Raw genomic sequence first — 7,701 nt, forward strand, 5'->3', positions numbered from 1 at the left:
TCCCCCATCACTTATAAAAGCTCTTGGAACCCCAAACAAGCTAAATATGTTCTTCCTCAAGAAGTTGATCACTACTTTGTTGTCATTTGTTGATGTTGCTAGGGCTTCCACCCATTTGGACACACAGTCCACAACCCCCAATATGTAGTTGTTTGAGTATGAAGGTGGGAATGGTCCCATGAAATCAATCCCCCAAACATCAAACAACTCCAATTCCATGATGAATCTCTGTGGCATTTCATTCTTCTTGGGTAGGTTGCCAGCTCTTTGACACTCATTGCATCTTGTTACAAAATCCTTTGCATTTTTGAATATTGTAGGCCAAAAGAATCCACATTGCAATGCTTTGGCTGTAGTCCTTTCTCCATTAAAATGTCCTCCATAGATGGATCAATGGTAATGCCAAAGGACCTCTTGCCCTTCCTCATGAGAGATGCATCTTCTTAGAATCTCATTAACACATCTTTTGAAGAGGTAAGGCTCATCCAAAATGTAATGCTTGGCATCATTGATGAGTATCCTTTTCAAGTGCTTGTTGATGTTGGAGGGTAGCTCTCCAATGGCCTTGAATTTGGCTATGTCTGTGAACCATGGAGCCTCTTGGATCATCTTCAATTGCTCTTTTGGGAAGCTTTTATTTACCCCAGGGCTATGTACTTCATCCCTTTCATATGGGATCCTTGATAGGTGGTCAGCCACTTTGTTCTCTGCTCCACTTCTATCCTTGATTTCAATGTTGAACTCTTGGAGTAATAGAATCCATCTTATCATTCTAGGCTTGGATTCTTGCTTGGTTAACAAGTATTTAAGTGCTGCATGATCACTAAACACAATGACTTTAGAACCAATGAGGTAAGATCTAAATTTATCAAATACAAAAACTATAGTAAGGAGTTCTTTTTCTGTGGTGGTGTAGTTCTTTTGCGCTTCATTAAGAACCTGTCTAGCATAATAAATGACATGCACTAGCTTGTCTTTTCTTTTTCCTAAAACAGCACCAATAGCAAAATCGGATGCATCACACATGAATTGAAAAGGTAAGTCCCAGCTAGGTGGTGCTATAATAGGTGCAGAGGAGAGCTTGCTTTTAAGCTCATTAGAGACAAGCAAGTTACTTAAGGGTTTGGCAATCTTTGAAAAGTCTCTAATAGACCTTCTATAGAATCCAGCATGTCTCAAGAAACTCCTAATTGCTTTTTGACATTGCAAGGTGGCGGTAATTTTTCAATCACTTCCACCTTGGCTCTATCTACCTCTATGCCTTTCTTAGAGATTTTGTGGCCAAGGACTACCCCTTCGGTAACCATAACGTGATATTTTTTCCAGTTTAAAACTAGGTTAGTCTGTTGGCATCTGGTGCATGAAATTGTGATTACACTTTTTACAACTCCGCACAACTAACCAGCAAGTGCACTGGGTCGTCCAAGTAATACCTTACGTGAGTAAGGGTCGAATCCCACGGAGATTGTTGGTTTGAAGCAATCTATGGTTATCTTGTAAATCTTAGTCAGGAAGTCAATTATGTTTATCAGTAGAATTTCGAATAACCAAGAGAGCATAAATTAAAGGTTACTTGTTATGCAGTAATGGAGAATGTGTTGGAGTTTTGGAGATGCTTTGTCTTCTGAATCTCTGCTTTCCTCTGTCTTCTTGTTCACGCACGCACGTCCTCCTATGGCAAGCTGTGTGTTGGTGGATCACCGTTGTCAATGGCTACCTTCCATATTTCCAGTGAAAACTACGCTCACGCGCTCTGTCACAGCATGGCTAATCACCGGTTGGTTTTCGATCCGGTTGGAATAGATTTACTATCCTTTTGCGTCTGTCACTAACGCCCAGCCTTCAGGAGTTTGAAGCTCGTCACAGTCATTCAATCCTTGAATCCTACTCGGAATACCACAGACAAGGTTTAGACTTTCCGGATTCTCATGAATGCCGCCATCAGTTCTAGCTTATACCACGGAGATTCTGATTAAGGAATCTAAGAGACACTCATTCAATCGTATATAGAACAGAGGTGGTTGTCAGGCACACGTTCATTATTTGAGGAAGGTGATGAGTGTCACAGATCATCACCTCCATCACAGTTAAGCGCGAATGAACATCTTAGATAGGAACAAGCGTGTTTGAATAGAAAACAGAATTACTTGCATTAATTCATCGAGACACAGCAGAGCTCCTCACCCCCAACAATGGGGTTTAGAGACTCATGCCGTCAAAGAATACAAGGGTTTGATCTAAAATATCATGAGATACAAAATAAGTCTCTAAAAGTTGTTTAAATACTAAACTAGTAGCCTAGGGTTACAAAATATGAGTAAACTATGATGGATGATGTAGAGATCCACTTCTGGGGCCCACTTGGTGTGTGCTGGGCTGAGACTTAAGCAATTCACGTGCAGAGGCCATTTGTGGAGTTGAACGCCAGTTTTTATGCCAGTTTGGGCGTTCAACTCCAGCTTTTGATCCTTTTCTGGCGCTGGACGCCAGAATTGGGCAGAGAACTGGCGTTGAACACCAGTTTACGTCGTCTATCCTTGTGCAGAGTATGGACTATTATATATTGCTGGAAAGCCCTGGATGTCTACTTTCCAACGCAATTTGAAGCATTCCATTTCGAGTTTTGTAGCTCCACAAAATCCACTTTGAGTGTAGGGAGGTCAGAATCCAACAGCATCAGCAGTCCTTTTTCAGCCTAAATCAGATTTTTGCTCAGCTCCTTCAATTTCAGCCAGAAAAATACCTAAAATTACAGAAAAACACACAACTCATAGTAAAGTCTAGAAATATGAAATTTTCCTAAAAACTAATGAAAATAGACTAAAAACTAACTAAAACATACTCAAAACTATATGAAATTATCTCCAAAAAGCGTATAAAATATCCGCTCATCAATGCCTCTACTTGTATTTTACTTGTATTGTAAATACTTGTGCTTTACTGGAGTTGAGGAGGTCCGGAAGGCATTGGCGATGGGATCGCATGGCGGATCGGTTGGTGAAGGTTGTAGGACAACGGTGTTTGATTAAAGTACAAGAATCATTTTTTTTGATTTTTCAGATTATCAATAACATGTCTCATGTTCATCATTCTTTCAAGAGCCAACATATTTAACAGTCTTAAGCAACAAATTCAAAAGACATATGCACTGTTCAAGCATTCATGTTTGCTGATGATGAGAAAAATAAACTATAGCTTAATTGGAGATAAAATCAAAATAGATACTAATTACTATTATATGACTCCTAAGGTAAACTTCTATAAGGACACTGTCACAGAGTTAAGGCAGAAATTGGAAATTAACAACCTTTATTCTAGGAGAACGGGGGTTCCTCTGATCCTTGGGGTGCTTGGTCCTACAAGAGAAGACTTTTGGCGCTTCAATTCCCTTAAGTCACGCCCTTGCTCCTCTTGTTCTTTAAACATATAGGTCAGCATTTGACTATGTTCCTTCTATTCTTTTATTATTTGCTCCATAGCTTCCCGTATCTTGGTAACGGACGTCTCAAGATACTCCCAAAATTCAGCTTGAGGGATTTCTGGGAGGAATTCCTATGCTCTCTTCTTGATGGGATCCTCCTGTGCTTGTTGTTTTTCCATTGATGCTTTGGTGATTGGCTTCTCAATTGAGATATACTCAGTTATTCCCATCCTTACTCCAGCGTCCTTGCAGAGCAGAGAAATCACGCTTGGATAAGCCAACCTGGCCACTTTAGAATTTTTGTTAGCAATTTTATAGAGTTCAGTTGAAATCAGCTTTGGTGGAGGAGGGAGGCCGAACCCAAATTTAAAGGGATGGGGGGTGGGTTTTCGAAAAAATTGGAAAAGATAAGATAAAAGGATTGAGTTGAAAAAGATAAGATAGAAGATATAGTTTAATTTTGAAAAGATATGGTAGATTTTTGAAAAAGATAAATCTGAATTTTGAAAAAGATAATATGGAGATTTAAAAAAGATATGGATTAGTTTGAAAAGATTTTTGAGTGAAAAAGATAGATTTGTTTTCAGAAAAGTTTTCAAAAGAGTTTGGATTGAATTTGGAAAGAGGGATTTTTAGAAATTAAGGATTTTAGAAATCAGGGTTCTTAATATTTTCATGTAAAAATCATGCATTGAGACATAAAATTTGAAATTAAAATGGAAATACGTGTGGAAAAATGAATTTGGCTCCTCCCTGCTGTCCTGGCATTTGAACGCCCAAACACTGCCTGTTTTGGGCGTTCAGCGCCCAACTGCTACTCTCCTAGGCGTTCAACGCCCATCTGTTGCCATTACTGGCGTTCAACGCCCAGTGGGTGCCCCTTTCTGGCGTTGAACACCCAGCTACTACCATCACTGGCGTTCAGCGCCTAGTGGATGCCCATTTTGGGCATTGAACGCCCAAAATGCACTTTTACTGGCGTTTTCTTGCCAGTGAGATCTTTTTCTCTGTTTTGTGTGCCGAGGTCTTTTGTAAACGATTATTTACCTTGTTATCAATGAACTCTATAGAAACAAATAAAAATAAAAATAGAAATAGGGCAAAATGCTTAGAGGATTGTTGCCCCATGGCTGGGTTGCCTCCCAGCAAGCGCTTCTTTATTGTCTTTAGTTGGACCTTGCTGAGCTTTTAATCTAGCTTCAGCCTTGAGCATTCTTGCTCAATGTTGCCTTCAAGATAATGCTTGATTCTCTGTCCATTGACAATGAACTTCTTATCAGAATCAATATCTTGAAGCTCCACATAACCATATGGTGACACACTTGTAATCACGTATGGTCCCCTCCACCGGGATTTCAGTTTCCCGGGGAATAGCCTGAGTCTAGAGTTAAACAACAGGACCTTCTGTCCTCGTTCAAAGATTCTAGATGACAGCTTTCTGTCATGCCATTTTTTTTATTTTTCTTTATAAAGCTTGGCATTTTCGAAAGCTGTGAATCTGAATTCCTCTAGCTCATTTAGCTGGAGCAATCGTTTTTCTCCTGCTAATTTGGCATCAAAGTTTAGGAACCTGGTTGCCCAGTAGGCCTTATGTTCCAGTTCCACGGGCAGGTGACATGCCTTACCATACACGAGTTGGTATGGAGATGTCCCTATTTCTTAATCCACCTCAATTCCCTTGTTTGAGATTTTATGCCCAAGAACAATTCCTTCAGTCACCATGAAGTGACACTTTTCCCAGTTTAAAACTAGGTTGGTCTCTTGGCATCTTTTCAGAACAAGTTTTAGGTGATCAAGATAGGAGCTGAATGAGTCTCCATATACTGAGAAGTCATCCATGAAGACTTCCAGAAATTTTTCCACCATATCAGAGAAAATAGAGAGCATGCATCTCTGGAAGGTTGCAGGCGCATTACATAGCCCAAATGGCATCATTCTATAAGCAAACACTCCAGATGGACATGTGAATGCTGTTTTCTCTTGATCCTGGGGATCTACTGCAATCTGGTTATAGCCTGAGTAGCCATCCAAAAAGCAGTAATAATCATGACCTGCTAGTCTTTCTATCATCTGGTCTATGAATGGTAAAGGAAAATGATCCTTTCTGGTGGCTGTATTGAGCCTTCTATAGTCAATACACATGCGCCACCCTGTAACTGTTCTTGTAGGAACCAGTTCATTTTTTTCATTATGAATCACTGTCATGCCTCCCTTTTTTGGGACGACTTGGACAGGGCTCACCCAGGGGCTATCAGAAATAGGATAAATAATCCCAGCCTCTAGTAGTTTGGTGACCTTTTTCTGCACCACTTCCTTCATGGCTGGATTTAGCCGCCTCTGTGGTTGAACCACTGGTTTGGCATTATCCTCCAATAGGATTTTGTGCATGTATCTAGCTGGGCTTATGCCCTTAAGGTCACCTATGGACCACCCAAGAGCTGTCTTGTGTGTCCTTAGCACTTGAATAAATGCTTCCTCCTCCTGTGAATTTAAAGCAGAGCTTATGATCACTGGAAAAGTATCACCTTCTCCCAGAAATGCATATTTCAAGGATGGTAGTAATGGCTTGAGCTCGGGTTTAGGAGGTTTTTCCTCTTTCAGAAGAAATTTCAGAGGCTCTTTCATGTCCTCTGAATCCTCCAAATCAGGCTGAACATCTTTAAAGATGTCTTCCAACTCTGATTCGAGACACTCAGCCATGTTGATCTCTTCTACCAAGGAGTCAATAAGATCAACTTTTATGCAGTCTGTTGATGTGTCTGGATGCTGCATGGCTTTGACAGCGTTCAACTTGAACTCATCATCGTTGAACTCTCAGGGTTATTTCCCCCTGTTGGACGTCAATGAGGGATCGTCCAGTTGCTAGGAAGGGTCTTCCTAGAATGAGAGTAGCACTCTTGTGCTCCTCCATTTCCAGCACAACAAAGTCAGTGGGAAAGGCGAATGGCCCAACTCTGACAATCATGTCCTCAATCACGCCTGATGGGTATTTAGTGGAACCATCAGCAAGTTGGAGACATATCCGGGTTGGTTTAACTTCTTCAGTTAAGCCAAGCTTCCTGATAGTGGATGCAGGTATTAGGTTGATGCTTGCCCCAAGATCTCATAAAGCTGTCTTGGTGCAATTATCTTCTAATATGCATGGTATCAGAAAGCTCCCAGGGTCTTTAAGCTTTTCAGGAAAGCTCTTCAGAATGACTGCATTGCATTCTTCAGTGAGGAGAACTCTTTCTGTTTCTCTCCAATCCTTCTTATGACTCAAGATCTCTTTCATGAACTTGGCATAAGAAGGTATTTGCTCGAGTGCTTCTGCAAATGGAATCTTTATTTCAAGAGTCCTGAGGTAATCTGCAAAGCGAGCAAATTACTTGTCCTGCTCCTCTTTCCGGAGTTTTTGAGGACAAGGTATCTTGGCTTTATATTCTTCAACCTTAGTTGCTGCAGGTTTATTGCTTACAGATGTGGTTGAAGAAGCCTTTTTAGAGGGGTTGTTATCAGCATTTGTGTGTGTCTGATCCCTCCCTGGCACTTGAGTGCCAGAGTTAGAAGCTGGAGTGAAACTGGACGCCAGCTCCTTGTCTGCTCCTGGCGTCTGAACGCCAGATCTTTGCTCTTTCTGGGCGTTCAGCACCAGATCTTGCCCTATTTGGGCATTCAACGCCAGATTCTTGCCCATTTCTGGCGTTGAACGCCAATCCTGCCTTGTTTCTGGCGTTAAACGCCAGTTTTGGGCATGGTCTGGGCGTTCAGCGCCAGCCTTCCACCAATTTTCTGGTGTTTTAGCGCCAGAATCATTTTTCCCTGGGCTCTTACTGTCCTCAGGTGAATCTTTGGTGGGTTTCTCATTTCTTGGCTTTTTGATGCCTTGAGGTGGGGTATTTAATGTCTTCCCACTTCTTAATTGAACTGCTTGGCATTCTTCTGTTATTTGCCTTGACAGCTGCTGCTTTGTTTGCTTAAACTGTTCTTCCATATGTATGTTAGCCATCCTTGTCTCTTGTAACCTTTCTTTGAATTCGGCTAACTGCTTTGTTAGAAAGTCCAATTGCTGATTGAATTCAGTAGCTTGTTTTACAGGACTGAGTTCAGCAGTTGCTGTCTTAACCTCTTCTTTCATGGAAGGGTCACTGCTTAGGTACAGATGCTGATTCTTGGCAACTGTATCAATGAGCTCTTGAGCCTCTTCAATTGTCTTTCTCATGTGGATAGATCCACCAGCTGAGTAATCAAGAGACATCTGAGCTCCTTCTGCAAGCCCATAATAGAAGATGTCTAACTGA

The sequence above is a fragment of the Arachis ipaensis genome, chromosome B01, assembly GCF_000816755.2.
Source record: "Arachis ipaensis cultivar K30076 chromosome B01, Araip1.1, whole genome shotgun sequence".
NCBI lineage: Eukaryota > Viridiplantae > Streptophyta > Magnoliopsida > Fabales > Fabaceae > Arachis > Arachis ipaensis.